This window comes from Kogia breviceps, chromosome 5, assembly GCF_026419965.1.
Source record: "Kogia breviceps isolate mKogBre1 chromosome 5, mKogBre1 haplotype 1, whole genome shotgun sequence".
In the NCBI taxonomy this organism is placed as follows: Eukaryota; Metazoa; Chordata; class Mammalia; order Artiodactyla; family Physeteridae; genus Kogia; species Kogia breviceps.
Genome location: NC_081314.1, coordinates 10,891,814 through 10,908,894, shown reverse-complemented (window position 1 = coordinate 10,908,894; position 17,081 = coordinate 10,891,814). Strand labels below are relative to the sequence as shown.

The 17,081-nt window shown below is 39.8% G+C and overlaps 1 protein-coding gene across 2 annotated transcripts in view; it reads right to left on the bottom strand.

Annotated features, from left to right (window-relative positions):
• Window positions 1–17,081, bottom strand: part of SLC9A9 (solute carrier family 9 member A9) — a 719,922-nt gene that overhangs the window by 544,593 nt on the left and 158,248 nt on the right. The window lies entirely within an intron of this gene.

Here is a 17,081-nt window from a genome sequence, read left to right as displayed (position 1 = left end):
ATTTAGCTATAACTAGTCTTTTGTATCCTGCTTTTTACATTCAGAAGTGTTCTTACAATTTATCTACGTTAATACATGTGGATCTTGTCTATTTGCTTAAACTGCTGTATAGCCTTCTGTTGGATGAATATGTCACGATTGTTTTTGCCCTTCTCTGATAAGAGAATTAGGGCAATTAGGTATTTTCCTATTTTCACTAAGACTAAAAATAATGCAAGAGATATTCTTGTACTTAAGCCTTTGCATACATGTGTAAATTTCTCTAAAAGAGGAAAATACATAGCAGTAGAACTGCTGGATGATAAGGTATACGAATCTTCAACCGTAGTAGGGTGAATTAACTTTAAAGTGGTGACACCATTTACACTCCATGGGAGAGTATAGGAGTATTTCTCCACCTTGTAGCCAACACTTAATATTGACAAATTTCTAATTCTTACCAGTAAGATATATATGAGCTGCTACCACATTACTGTTTTCTTTGCATTTCCCATTACTAATGAAATAAGCATATTTTCCTTGTTTATTGGTCTTTTGTGACATCTCTTTAGTGAATTTTTGGATCATACCTTTTAGCCAGTATGACTTTTTCTTATTTATTAGTTCTTCACACAACCTGATTACTATTCTGTTTTGGTTATTTACACTTCAAACACATTCTTCTATTCTCTCACATCCTTAAACTTTTTAACATTGTTTTTTAACTTTGTCAGTGGTGTCTTTTCATGCAAAAGTTTTTCATTTTAATGTAGTAAAATTTATTCCATTTTTACTTTGATTCAGCTTTTGGTAACTTCTTAAAAAAATCTTCTCTTTTCTTCATGTCATAAATATATTTTCTCCTAAAGTTTTATAATTGGCTGTTTCCCCTAAACTTTTAAAAGCCTGAGGATAGGTAAGGGTATAATAATAAATAAATAAAGCAAGTTGCAAAGTTTGAGAGACCATCTGATTTAAATCACATAGAAAAATATGTAAAATATATGTAAATATATTCTGTTTGTAATCATAATGATAAATTATCATCGAGAAATTGTGAGATTTCTCACAAAACTAGGATGACTTTTCAAGTAATTAAAATTCAGGAAGTTAGAAATACACTATTGTGAACATTATGCATGCAAAAATGACAGATATAAGCACTGGTATTTCATTGGAGGTAGGCAATGTTTATAAACCCAGGCAAACGTAAGTGGAGAATTGAGAACAAAACATTCATATAATTCTAAATACTTAGCTTGGCAACACGGAGGTGTGGAAAGAACACTGAACTCAAAGTCAGAAGACTTGGTCCTAAGACCATTTGGGCCACAGATCAATCTTGACCAAGTCACATAAGCTTTCAGAGTCTCAGTTTCTGAAATATAGGGGTGATATCTGATCACCTCATGGAATAAAGGTGAGACTGAAATGGAAATAACAACTCCCATGGAAAAGGGAATGCACAGTGATTATAATTTAGGCAGGGCTGAAGCTCAGGGTCTGTCTTCCTCACTTATAGACTACTACAGTCACCACTTGTCAATTAATTACAATAATAAGTACTAATTTTAAAAAACCCTGACATTTCCATAAGGCTGTTACAGTTTTAAAAGTGCCTTCATACATAGACTCTCATTTTTTCTTTACAACAACCTTTTGAGGTAAGTACTGTGAACACCCCATGTTTACAGGGGTGGAACCAAGGCTCAGAGAGATACGTGGCTTTCACAAAATCACACCTTGTAAGTAGTAAGACTTGGACTCAAACCTTAGTTTCTAATTGTGAGTCCATTGCTTTGTTGATAACAATAAAGATAACAAAACAGTTACTATACCTTGAACACTTACTATGAACCAGGCACTAGTCTAAGCACTTTACATGTATTTTCTCATTTGCAACTCACAATGACCCTACAAAGTATTGATAGTTAGGAATATCCCATTTTACAACTGGGGAAATTGAAGCATAAGGAAACTAATCATCTCATCCAGCATCACACAGCTGGTAAGTAGCATTTGAACCAAGTAATATGACGCCAGGGACCGCCTTCCTAACTAAAAATCTGCCATCCACCTATGGGTTCAGGTTATCCACTCCACTATTGGGTGTGTCCTCATGAGCTTCAAATACATAAAGACCACCTACATTTTCCAGATCATTGCCACAGCACCTAGACACCGATGGGCAGACAGTCTCCTATGTTTCTGCGTAAGATTCTTGACATATGAACTTACCTCTGTTACCTTTGTGACCCTTTACTAAGGTAACCATACCTTCTGGTTTGACCAGAACAGTCGCAGGTAATACCTGTTGTCCTGGCCTAATTATTTATCATGCCTCACTTAGCTCTCAAGAGTTCCAGTTTGAAAATCAAATGATATGGTTTCCTACTCCTGACCCTAGACACCCAGACTCCTGACCTTTTAACTCCCTACATATAGCTTGGATTGGCTGCTGGTGCCCTTTGCTGTGTGGGTTGCCTACCCCCCCTTACCTCCCCTAGCTGTGGTATTAACACGACAGGGGGGCTCCCTGGCTACAGATCAGCAGGGGAAGAGAAAATAATAGGTGTGTGTGAGAAGGGCCTGGTCCCCCATCTCAACAAGAGTATTCATTCCTCAGTACCCAGGGGAGGGTTGCAAAAGGAAAGACATCCAACAGAACTGAAAACCTGTGCCTCAAGAATGATTTCCCCCCTAATCTGGAATTGATCTTAATCTTGGCCAATTTTTACATTATAAGCCAAAGAAACGGTGCTTTCCAACCCTCGGAATATACAGGAGCATCACAGTCCCACAGAGTTTCTTTTTTGCCTTACAATTATTCTGAGTTTGCATTATCTTTTTGGTCCTTAGTTTTTGTGGGGTTTTTTTTTGCAGTACGCGGGCCTCTCACTGCTGTGGCCTCTCCCGTTGCGGAGCACAGGCTCCGGATGCGCAGCCTCAGCGGCCACGGCTCACGGGCCCAGCCGCTCCGTGGCATGTGGGATCTTCCCGGACCGGGGCACGAACCCGTGTCCCCTGCATCGGCAGGCGGACTCTCAACCACTGCGCCACCAGGGAAGCCTCCTGGTCCTTAGTTCTGAAGTGTGCTTGCAGCTTCCCCATCACAAGACCTCACCAGGGAGCAAATGGCCTGGGGAAGTTGGACAGGGAAGGGTTGAGTCAGCAAGGACCACAGTCAGCAGGCATGCTTGAAGGGATTTGGGGGAAGTGGGGTGGGAGTGGTGGTGCTGAAATCAGCAGAAAATGATACCATACATCTTGATTTAAAATTAAAATGATGTATTTTTCAAACAGTGCATTCACCTTAAAAATGATGCATTAAAAAACAACACCAAACTTCCTTCAACATGCTCACTTCAAACTCTGTCCCAAGGAGGAAATCCATGGTTGCCAAGGGCCAATGTTAAGGAAGCAGAGTAATATTTACAGCACACCTAACACTAAAGAACTTTTCCTCCTTTATTTTGTAAAGCTAAAGTGAGTATCACTGATCCCTGTTTTATAGATAAAGAAAAATATGAGAGGTTAACTTCTCCAAGTCTCAATGCTGAAAGCAGCACAGGTAGGATTCAGCCCTAGGTGTAATTGCAAAACTGCAATGGACTGAATATTTGCATCTCTTCAGAATTCATATGTTGAAATTCAACCCCTAAGGTGTTGGTATTAGGAGGTGGTGCCTTTGGGAGATGATTAGGTAGTGAGGGTAGAGCCCTCATACATGGGATTAATGTCCTTATAAAAGAAAACCGAGAGAGCTCTCTCATTCTTTCTACCACATAAGGACACACAGCAGGAAGATAGCCATCTATGAATCAGAAGGCTAGCTCTCACCAGATACCAAATATGCTGGTGACCTGATCTTGGACTTTCCAACTTCTAAAACTGTGAGAAATAAATGTTTGTTGTTTAAGTCATCCAGGCTATGGTTATTTTTGTTATAGCTGCCCAAAAGGACAAAGACATAAACCTTACGCATTTCTCTATATCACCTTAGAGGTAGTCAGTTCAAGCTGAAGATATGAAGCTCTAATAGTGAAATTTTAAGACAATCATGTGAGAAAGAACTTTTTTTGTGAGATGAAACATGTGGTTTGTGGATATTTTCAGTTCTCCTAAAAATGCAATGATATAGGCATATATTCAGTGGTGTGCTAGTAAATCATCTCTCTGGAGTAAAAAAAGCCTACAAGCCCCGATTTGCAGTAGTTGACAATTTCTGTAGTCTAAATACTCCTACCACGGCCCATTTCAAGTTGCCAATGTTTGATCAACTGGCTTGCAAGATTCCTGGATATTTAATAAATAATCAGCTCTCAGAGCACAGACTCTCAGCACTCCACTGCATTATTTTATTTCAACTATGTTTTAACTCATCATTTGGGTACTCTTCTTGCACACATAACGTATATAAAGCTTCTCAGACTATTGAAGGTATAGGAGACCAGAATATATTATATCCCCCCAAAATATGCCTTTTTGGCCTTAGAATTTATTTTGACCTGATTATTTTGAGAAACAGCAGACACAGGAGAAGCGATGAAAACAGACTAGAAGTTGCCCTTTTGTGTAAGGGAAACTTACATTCAGGAAACCTCCGTTTGTAAGGGTGTTTCCTTCTAGGAAGAGAAGGAGGACTCTAAATCATATGAAACTTATCAATAAAAAAGGCACAGACTTAAATCTGCATAATAACCTTCCCCTCTTTACCATACGTGTCCTGGTCACCTTCCTAAAACTTGCCTCCCCTACACACGTTTCGTTATTTTAGCTAACGATGGTACTGAAGCCTGAATTCTAAGCCATCTCTCTGGGTTACTCATTCCCTAGATTTCTCCCAGGTATACATGAAATAAATATGTTAATAAACTCCTGTTTGTCTTTCTCTTGTTAATCTGTCTTCTGTTACAAGGGCCCTAGTCAAAAACCTAGACAGGCAGAAAGAAAGATTTTTCTCCCCTACAAGGGTCTATGTGTGTTAGACACTGGAATTTTCCTTCATTGAAGGCTTTGTCACCTCTGCTGCTTAGAATGCTGTCAGCCCCTTCAGAGATTGCCAAGGCTGAAAAGAGCCAGCTCACGCAAAGTCACGCCCTTCCCAGAGCAGCCCACGTCCAAAGACAAAATGACTTGGTATTTTAGAGTCCAGGCCATCTCAGTCCAACTGTGGACGACTCTGAGGAGCCATTCTAACTCCAGAGCTTCCCAGGGAGTTAGACAAAATTGTTGGGCCTGCATCACAGCTTAACTTCTCCCTTGGCCCTCAGGCTTTCTTCCTCTTCCGTTCATAAGGTGTTGATCTCAAGGGCACTAAACCATCCCACTAAACTCCACCTCTGAGTCCTCTAGGAACCCAACAGTCAGAAAGAAGGGTGAAGAGGGGACTTCCCTGGTGGTCCAGTGGTTAGGACACCGTGCTTCCAATGCAGGGGGCACGGGTTCTACCCCTGGTTGGGGAACTGAGATCCTGCATGCCGTGCGGCATGGCCAAAGAAACGAAACAAAACAAAACAAAACAAGGAAGGAACAGTGAAGAGAACCTGAATTTGTAGACACTCTTGATTCACACACCTCCACCTGAGGCAGAACTCTGTAAATCAGACCATGTCTAGTTAGCCTTATAATTAAAAATGGATCTGAGAGGAGCAGCTGGGAGACTCCTAACACAAGACAGGCTTACATGGCATCAGGAGACAAGCCCGTTAAATGCACAGCTTCCTTAAGGTTCTCACCTCTCCTGATGGTTCCCACCCTTCCTGTGCCACTGATGCATATCCTACCTTCAGGCTCTATAAGCTACTAATGAGGAGCTTCTTAAAGACCTCTGGGAAGAACCAGGAAATGCAGGTGGATGGAACCTTATATAACTACTCACTGGAGCCCGGCAATGATAGATGTGCACTCTAGCCACAGTTTAATGTTCTCGAAGGAATAAAGCAAAGAGGAAGGAAATGGAGAGATCTGTTTTATCTACTCAGACTGTAAGCCTTATGAGAAATCTCTCTTTCTCCCTCCCTCCTTCTCTCTCCCTCTGTTTTTCTCTCCTGTACCCAGCCTCCTTTTCTCCCTCTCCCTCTATCCTTACTCAACTATTTGGAGATGAGACGGCCAGCAATGCAACCCTCCGAGTAGCAAAAAGCCATCCCAAAGTCCTGGTACTTCACTCTGAGGAGAAATCTGTGATAGATACTTGGGTATAAAATGGCTGACAACGAAGACAGGACACAGTGGCAGTGAGAAGTTGCAACTGAGGGCAGAGAAGAATACTTCATTATATCACCCACTCACTTGCCGGGGTCCACAGAGTATCAGCCATGTGCCAGGCACCAGCACGCATGTGCTGTCAGCTGGCTATACAGTGTGACCACAGACAGACCTGGTCCCTCCTCTCCTGGGGCCTATAGTCTGGTGAGGAGACAGCCATTAAAATCCAACATCATAGATATAAACCTTAATTTACAACTCAGCTAAGATACAGTAGGAGAACACCAGCTGGAGCTCTGAGACGACAGAACTAGGTACTGAAGTACGGTAGTGCGGGGTCACTTGGGGTGAGATTGAATGTTCTCTCAAAGCTAACAGCCCCTTGGGCTTCCCTGGTGGCGCGGTGGTTGAGAATCCGCCTGCCGATGCAGGGGACGCGGGTTCGTGCCCCGGTCCGGGAAGATCCCACATGCCTCGGAGCAACTAAGCCCGTGAGCCATGGCCGCTGCGCCTGCGCGTCCGGAGCCTGTGCTCCGCAACGGGAGAGGCCACAGCAGTGAGAGGCCCGCATACCACAAAAAAAAAAAAAAAAAAAAAAAAAAGCTAACAGCCCCTAAGAGCATCCCTATCTCAGGCCAAGAGCCCATGTACGTGCTGGTGCTGCTGAGACTCAGAATATAGTTAAGATTTCAGAGAAGAGCAGAATTGTTCAGGAAACATATCAAAAATAGCTAAAATAAAAATAAAATTTTAACAAAATATGAACTATTCTATTGGTCCTTAAGTTGAGGTGTACATATGTTAGGAAGTAAACAAGATGATCCACCTGAGTGTGCAAAAAACTTTTTAAAGCTTATTTTTATCTCATCCTTTAAAAAATTCTAGTTTGATACTGCTTTACAATATACACAGTACATTGGTACAATAGTACTTTCATCTCATTTGTAAATAAATAGGCATATATTAGGTACACACAATAGTGTTTTACCGGTGCACATATCAAAGTATGGAAATCAGTGTTTTAAAGTACTTGGCAATTAGCTGGTGCTTAATAATAACAATTAATGTTTACTGAGGACTTATTAATGCTATAACGTATTATCTGGTTATATGAGTTATTTAATTTAGTCCTCATAATAACCTTTTGAGGTTGGTACTAGTAGTGCCTCATTTGACGAAACAAAGGCACCAAGGGTTAGGTCACATGCTAAAGATCAGGTTAAAGGTAGACCAGGGATTTAAACCCAGGTATTCTGATTGCAGAGTGGGGCTCTAACCATATTGTGCTGCCTCATACACCCCAGTTCCCAGCACGTATGTGTTGATGTTTAAAAGAATAATATTTTGGTGTTTTTTTGGAAAGATCACCTAGGAGGAATATTTTGTTCTGAGCTAACACATAATAAATACAAGATCTTAATAATTATAGAAAATAGTATCAAATAACAAGGTATAAGTCATTTTTTTTAAGATTGGCCTCTCATGGAATATATTTCACCATGATCTTGAACTGAGAAGGATAGGGAAGTGGAGAGAATAGCTTCAGAGCCCTCAGCCAGCCCCCTCTCCCCAAAATAGCTTTGAAAACCTGTCCTTTGATAGCTAAGTGGATGGCTACTCAGCACCCCAAAATACTAGTCCATGGTGTGGTCTGCCGTGCTAGCTCCCATAGTTCCTAAAAAATGTGTCTGTGCTACCACTTTGAGTCCCTTCTGGAACGAGGCAAATGGATGACCAAATGGATGTGCTGAGATGGTCCAAGGCCAGGCAATAGTCAGGAGGAGGCAGAGGTGATCGGGAGGTGGGTGGGCATCTCAGTTGTTTCTCCGCACGGTGGTCTGGGATATTTTCTCGGGCTTGAAGCCAGGAATCTGAGAAGCTACCCCTTTACTCCATAGCTGTTCTCCTCTTGTCACTTTTTGTCATGCTAGAAAGTGCACCACGCCAGTGTCCAACCTGCTCATACGCTTTCACATGACTTCTTTCCTTTCCCAGCGGAGAGTGAGTATGAGAGATATCAGTACAATGTGTGCTCTAATCACATGACACTCCAGGAGACCTCTGCCACCAACAGTTTTTACATTATTTTGAGTAGCTAGGCTTTTTGTTAAGAAATAAAATCAGACAGCTGGTTGGAATGCAATCCCTGCCACAAATCAATGTTCCAGTGGTCAGCGTTTCCTTAGAACTTGAGTCCTGAGTGATGATCTGGGAAGAAGAAGAAAGGAAGTCATAAGAGTTTTTGAGTGCTGCCTCCACAGCCCTGTGTCAGAAAGCCGAGCTGCCTTCCAGGTGGCAAGGGCTTAATCCAAACTCTGCCACATAGATCTGTCCAGGGTTATTCTTAATCCTGCATTGGGGGTGCACCAAGTTACAATCGAACTGTAGTAGAACAACTCCTTCGTGTCTGGACTGTGCATTCTGAAGGCCAGACTGCAAAAGTTGCCTGGATGCTAGGCAGAGCCTTCCCGTCTTTGGGGCACGATGTTCTGTTATTTCTACATTTTCTGCATTTTCACTGCCCATTCCAAGTGGACGCCTCTCTTCTTCTCCTCTACCCTTCTCAACCACAACAAATAGAATTTTTCCAGAACTTTCTGTATAGACAAAAATGGTCTTGGATGTTGATGAAAAATATAGCAAAGAACTGGCAAGGAAAAAAAATGACCTCCGGAAAGCAAAGGCATCTAGTCTTATTTAGTTTTGCCCTCTGTGTTGAAATTCTCTGCTTACAGATCTCTGCGTGGCTCACTCCAATTTCATTCAGATCTTGGCTCCAGCTTCACCTCCTCAATGAGACCTTCCCTGCAGGACATACCTAAATACACTTCTCTCACCATCCCCGCATTTTGTTAACCTTTCTTTATAGCACGTGTCTCCACCTGGCATTAGATTATGAATGCTTATGTTGAACTGTACTTTATCTATCTCTCCCCTACAACCTAAGCTCCATGAGATTGAGGACTTTGTTTTGTTCACTACTGTATTTGCATCATCTAAAACAAATTGGCATATGATTAGTGCCCAATCAATAAATATTTGTTGAATGACTAAATGAATAAAGAAAATCGATGTGGTTCAATGACTAAATTAAAACCAAATGGAACTAATCATCAGGGAAATGCAAATCAAAATAACAAGGACATAGGAGATACCATCTCACACCTGTTAGAACGGCTATTATCAGAAAGACAAAAGATAACAAGCGTTGACCATGATGTAGAGAAAAAGGAACACTTTTCGCACTATTGGTGGGAATGAAAATTGGTGCAGCCAGCATGGAAAACAATATGGAGGTATCTCAAAAAATTAAAAAATAGAACTACCATATGATCCAGCAATCCCACTTCTGAGAATATATCCAAAGGAATTGAAATTAGGATCTTGGAGAGATAGCCACACACCCATGTTCATTGTCTCATTATTTACAATAGCCAAGACATGGAAATGACCTAAGTGTCCACTGATGGAGAATTGGATTAAGAAAATGTGGTGTATATGTATAGATATATGTACTTGAATTATTCGACCGTACAAAAGCAGGAAACCGTGCCATTTGCAACAACATGGATGGACCTTGAGAACATTATGTTAAGTGACGTAAGATAGGGAAAGGCAACTACTGTATGATCTCACTAACTTGGAATCTAAAAAAAAAAAACAAAAAAAACACAAACTCATGGAAACAGAGAACAGATTGGTCTTTGCGAGACCTGAGAGATGAGGAGTGTGAAAAATGGTTGAAAGTGGTCCAAAGATACAAAGTTCCAGTTATAAGATAAATAAATCCTGGGGATATAATGTACAGCATGGTGACTATAGTTAACTTTGTATTGTATACTCGAAAGTTGTTACGAACTTAAAAGTTCTCATCACAAAAAAATTTGTAACTACATGAGGTGATGAATGTTAACTAAACTTATTGTGATGATCATTTTGCATTTGATATATATATAGATATCTATATATCTGTATAAAATCATTATGTTGTACACCTTAAACTAATATAATTTTATATGTTAATTTTATCTCAATAACTTTGGAAAAATATTTTAATGGAATATTTAGAGTCGAGACATTTCTGAAATCATTTCTCAGGCCAACGTTCTACAAAGAAAGTTGAACAAAGGTGGAAGAAAACAGATTAACAAAATTTAGAATGTTAGCTTTCTTTATTAACAACAGATCTCTTAACTAAGATTTATGATGAAAGTAGCTAAGTCTATCCAAACAGCCTCATCCCATGCTCTGCCAAGCTTGAGTTCCCCCAGGACAATCTCATGTGTAAGAGTCAAGGCTTGTCATGATAAAGAAACATAAATCATGAATCCCTGTTCTCTATAGAATGGAGAAATAATTGATTGTGTCCTACAAATGTTTCTCCAAAACCAAAGTGATGCTTGCTTCTCTCATTGTGCCTAGAACAGTTTTAGAGATTTCTTTCCTGTCTTTTCTTTATTCTCTCCAAAAGTGTCCCAGCACTAACTGCACATATTTATCTCATGGTCTAATGACTCCTTCTGATCAAGCTGTTTCTGTTACCAGAAGAGCTTGCCTCTGAGCCAGAATAATCAAGCAAAAATAAAGACTGGAAAGAACAGAAATAGTTTACAAACAAATATGTGAGAATTAAGACTCTGAACCACAAACAGTCAAAATCACCATCAGAAAAAGTTGGACAGTGAGAAAAATATTAAGACACTGATGTTTTGATACTGCAAATACAAAATTATTTTTTAAAGTCATATAATTATCTGTGGCTATAAGGACTTCCTTAAAATATCTCAAAAATATACAGTATTATCAACACAATTGATAATAGCTTCAGTGTGACCTATTTGTCTGGCAATTCTCTTTACTGAAACAATAGACAGGACAGATTACTCAGCAGTGTAACTTACTCCAAAATAACTTTCCTTACCAAATGATAGTGTCACTTGTCACACAGGAAGTGAAGACTTGGCAAACATTTCACTGGGTAGTTTCCTTTGACTTTTCCCATTACAGTCAACTGACTTATAAATTATAGGAAGTATAAATTTAACTGTGCTGACAACTTTTTGAAAACCTACTGGGTCTGCAAGACTTTTCCAGCCAAATGGTCTGCTGACCTTTCCAACTCAATGTGGAAAAGCATAATGTGTTAAATCAATGATAAATAAATTAACGATGAGACAAGTTCATTCATTCATCAGTTTTAAACTATACTTGTGATTTTCCACTACAAACCAGCTCCTTCCCTTAACTTTTAAGGTCCCCATTTCTGTCCTGCCACTCTCTGTGAAACCACAAGAGAGGGTAGCAGAATTAGCTCTTCTCTCTTCCTCCTTTTGTGCCCAGTTGGTCCAAACTCTACAGCGTCTTCCTTCCTTGCTTCTCTTCCATCTGCCCCTTGGTTACCATTCAAGCTTAGCCTCATCTGTCTCTCTGCTTTCACTCTCTACTTTGTACACGGGAGCCTAACTATTTCTTTTCTTTTGTCAACGTTGCACTCTTCCACTGACTACCAATAGAGGAGGCATTACTCAGCCTGGCATTTAAGGGATTCCATAACCAAGATCTGCCTTTATTCGCACCCTATGTTTCATTGGTCTTCTGTACTTCAAATTATTGGAAATGCTTTTCTTTCTTGGAATACTCTCTACCCCTTTTTCTACCTCCACATCATGCTTTTACCTCTGCTTGGAATGACTCTGCTACCTTCACACACTACACACATCACCACCAGAGTTCATCAGCTATCCTTCTTTGAAATCTTTCCTGTCACCCTAACAGGAAATAATATTGCCCCCTCTGAATGTCTGGTATCTGACCCGCTCCTTTGATAGCTGTCTTGTGGTGTATTTGTTCATTTATTCATATGCTGTGTTTTCCCCATTTTACTAATAAACTCCTTGAGATCATTCTTTATTTCAGAATTGAAACGGATGAGACTCACTCAGTTCACTTGTGTTGAAAGAATGAATGAGTGATGGAGAAAGTTCTTTTATCTCCTGCTCTTCAAGAGCAAGATTTAAACTTCCTATTGATATGAAATTCAGAAATGCTTAGTAGACATTTTAGTATGCCTAAATACTCTGTAACAAATTAATGTCTGTAAAGCCACTGTGTAATAGAAAATAGGTCCCACTCAGTTAAAACTACTTAAGGATACATTAGATCCACAGAACAGCTTGACAAACAGTGTAGGAAACATTAACTGGATAGATACAAAGCAACACCATCTAGTTTTATTTTCTCAGAAGGTTGTTTTGAGATCATCAGCTGCTGATAACATATAGAAAAATACTGTTTTCACACATCTTTAAGTGAAAATATTTTTTCCTTATCTGTATTGAGCATGACCAAAAGAAGCTTGGCATATGGTATTTCCTGAAATTTTAATATGTTTATAATGTGGCATAAAAGCACAGTACGCTGCTGCATATATACATGCCAACAGCTCTCATATTTTCCAGTTTTATACCTTATTGGAAGAAACTCAGGGAGCCATCAAGCCCAGAGCTGTTTCCAAACACATCAAGGCCTAACCATCTCAGAAATACACGTGCTCTTACAAGTATTCCAAGAGATGATTATATAGCACAGGAATTTATTTCAGCCTCTTCAAATCCTGAAGTCAGAAATTTCATCCAAGACCTTAAACTACATTCTTCTGAGAGTAAAACTCATTTCCTCATCCTGTAACTTTTAGAAACAAAGGCCAAATACTCTCTTAAATCTGTACCACAAAGAAAAAGGTCCCAGTGGAGCCACACCAATGGCTTCTGTAACACCATGGTACTAGACCTCTTTCTGTAATTCTGACCATCCTCTTCTCTTTCCAGCACTGGTCCTCATCTCCTTCCACCCATCTCAGTGTAAGATAGCCCAGGCCTCAGTCCTTCTCTGTCCACAGGGCCACTCAAGAGCCTGTCCAATGGTGTGGGATATGATAAATCACTCAGAACTCAGAGTAAAGTGCTATGGGTCTCAGTTCTGCCTCTGACCAGTAGTCTCAGAACTCAGAGTAAAGTGCTATGGGTCTCAGTTCTGCCTCTGACCAGTAGTGGGGCCCTGGACCCACCATGTAATTTCTCTGGATATGAATTTCTATCTATATGTACACAACTAAGATTAGATAGTATCTCAGTCTCTTCAACCATTAAGTATCCAGGACACGATTCTACCAACTCCAAGATGATAATTTCCAAATAGTCTAGCTGTATATACTCCACCAAGCTCTCAGATTCTTCCATTTACTCATTCATTCATTCACAAGCTAGCTATTTAGCAGCAATATGCATCGGGCACTGTGGTAGTCTTTGGGGATACACTGGTCAATTAAAAAGGCATGATCCCTGCCTTTGTGAAGTTTACAGTCTAGTGGACATCAAACAATGTAAGAATGATAATTAATAAGCAAGAAAATACATATAAAATTTCATATGGTGCTAAGTACTTTGAAACAAAAGAGAGGGCAGGAGAGAAAGAGAGAGAGGGGATACAGTGTGAGAAAGTCACAGGGCAAGCCCTCTCTGAAGGGATGGCATTTCAAGATTCTAGGGATAAGAAGGAGGCTGACATCCAAAAAGAAGGAATAAGACCATTTTAGGCAAAAAGAATAACACGTGTAGAGGTCCAGAAGCAAGAAAAGTACTTTGTGTATAAAAGGGGCTGATAGATCTGCAGCAGTGGAGGTGAGGGGAAGAAGCAGAAACGTGGCATTTCTCTCCTCACTATATTCACCTGAACACAACCCAGGACCAAAATCGGTGATTCTCAAACTTGTCTGCATATTAGAATCACCTGGTGCAAGCGGGGGCAGGGGGGCTGAACTGAGAGATTGGGATTGACATATATACACTAATATGTATAAAATAGATAAGTAATAAGAACCTGCTGTATAAAAATTTTTTTTTAAAAAAAGAATCACCTGGTGATCTTCTAAAAGTTCCAAAGCTCAGGTGGCATCCCAAACCAGTAAAATTACAAACTCCAGGGATGGAACACAAGCATCAGGATTTTTTGCAGCTTCAAATGATTCCAAAATTCAGACAAGTTTGAACATCACTGACTTAAATCAATTTTAGGGCTTAAGTTCTTCTTTTACTCATCTATAAAATGATGGAGTTCGACTTAATGAAGTCAGGGCTCTTTCTTGCTCTAAATTAGATGATCTCTCTCCAGATGCAGACCCACATTTTCATTTTCACCCATCCTCTTCCACAAATCTTCCTTCCCTCCTTTACCTCTATCCTAGGACTCCCACATTCTCCCAGCCAGACCTGAATCCTTAGAATCTTAGATTCTTCTCTTCACAGTGTTCCTATAAATCAAGCAGGTTCTGTTGATCCAAAGCGTTGATGAAGCCCTTCTCCCCTGTTCGCCTAGATCACCACTTCCTGCAGCCTCGCCCTCCAGTCCTGCCCACATCTTTCTGAACTCAATCCTGCAGCCTATTCAAGTCAAACCCACATTTCAAAGCCCTTCTCAAGTTCCACCTCCTCCAGGAAGACTCCTTAACAAGCTCATGTATCTATGACAACTAATCCGTAAAGCTTCATAATCCTCATTGTCTATATGATACAATTTAGAACTGAATTATATACTAGCATATATTATCCATTGGTCTTATCTCCCCAGGAGATGTTAAATAAATGGAAAATACCCACACATTTTATTAATCCCTGGCATATATTAAGCCTTCAAATATTAGTAGCAGCAATGGTAGCACTGGTCTTAGAGGTAGTGCAGTGGTGATGGTGTTGGCGGTGGTATTAGAAGTAGCAGTGGAAGTAGTAGTAGAGGCAGTGACAGCAACATAAAGGGTCTTATGGCAGTCAGGTACTTTATATACATCATCTCATTTAAACATTAAAACAATCCTACAAAATATTTCTAATCTCCCCACTTTACAAATAAGAAAGTTGGAGATTAGGAAGTTCAAGGAACTTACTAAGGATAGATGGCAGATCTATCTGGTCCTGAATTTTTTTCCCATTACTCCACGTTACCTCCCTATAAGCCTTCCAATAAATAGGCCCTTTTTTGGAATTCTTTTGCATCTGACATAAATTAATTGCTCGATTGATATGAATACTTGCACGCAGTGGACAATTCCCAGTAACAAATGCAGACTATGGGCATTTCATTTTTGCAGACTAACTAGGGTCCCCCAACATTGGCACTTAAGCAACGAATGTGTGTTAAGATATACTCTGGCCATTTATAAAAAAGATCCTTTCCACCCAAAGTTGTCTAATATAGTAAGTGTGCCAGTGGCTGCCCCTTTCTCCACCAGCAAGGAGCTGGGGGATTTACCCTGGCTACTGAGCTGCCTATTGCCAACCTGGGATGCCACGAGGAACAAATGCTAATTGTGAGTCAATAAGTCACACAATTTGGAAGTCAGTCTATAAAATACTTGAGCATTCAAGGTCAATGAAACATTTCATGTGCAGAACTCATAATCTACCCAACGAAAAAATCAAGGAGGCCCCAGAAACTTAGACATTTTCTCCATCTCTTGCCTTAATTTTTCAAAAGCAAACACTGGAGTTTGGCTGCTGATTTTTAAAAAAAATCAATAGGTCAACAACACGGTAACAAAATTTCTGATCAGGTGTTTGTAGGCTATCCTGTTCGAAAACAAGTTGCTATTAAAAAACCAGAGATAATTATCAGCATCTTTGGAGCAGGGGGTGGTGGTCAACCTGTTTGGAGAAATAGTGCTGCTTAGAAATGCAGATAAAATAGGTAAGAGAGTGAGGAGGGAAATAATTTATGTTCCAATACTAAGCAAAGTAAAACTGAAGACAGTGTTTAAATTATGCCGCTAACAAGATCACTTTAAAAAATTATTTCAATATAGATAGTTTTCTATTATTCATGTAAATAGAAAGAATCTCATGGAAGAGATCATCCAAAATAGCAGATCTAGAAGTTGCTCCTATTTACTTCAGAAATACATTATTTAATTTGCTTTTTTGTGTTTCACTTCACTTTACTAAGTCTGATTTAGTCTAGTATTATAATCAGTTTGAGTTTCCTGAGCCCTCACCACGTGCTAGGAGGAAGTTAATCTAGAATGTGCTAGTGGAAGATAATGTTAAAAAAAACCACTAGTAATTACTCATCTTGAATGAAGAAAAATCCAGATCATTTATCTCCCTTCCTGTCTCAAATCTCTCAAAATAGAAAAAAAAAGTGTATTTTAAAAGAAAACTAAATTTATATGGGATAAAATTGATAAAGTACACTTCCATAATAGCAAGGAAGTTCTTGGCTCTGACACAAAACGATCTAGAATATATCTCATAAGATCCTGATTCTCAGCATGTACTTGTGTTGTTAAACACAAATTCACTTATTCCAAAGACTCATCCACACACAAGACACCACAGAAGATAACCTCCCCTGTTTTCTGACCCAGAGTCCTGAATGAGAGCAGAAGAAAGTCTCCCTTCTAATAACTGAAGCAATTCATGCATTTGCAATAATAAAAACATTTTTAAAAGATGAGTAACTTCACAATTCTTCTTTTTTCAGTCTAAGATTCCCTAACTAAACTGATGGAGTCAAGATCTCTTGAGACTGACTCTGTGTCAGTGTATTTATAAACAGCCAAGTGGCCAGTGTTTTGTGTTGGCAGCTAAAAGTCAACCATTCTAGATCAAGGCTTGCAAGTGAAATTTTTTTTATTCTCCTCCATTTTCCTTTTGACTTAAGGCAGATTTAAACTGCGTAGCCAGCTGGTAATTTATATAACAACACTTAAAACACATATGTGGGACTTTCCTGGTGGTGCAGCGGTTAAGAATATGCCTGCCAATGCAGGGGACATGGGTTCCATCCTTGGTCTGGGAAGATCCCACGTGCCGTGGAGCAACTAAGCCCATGCGCCACAACTA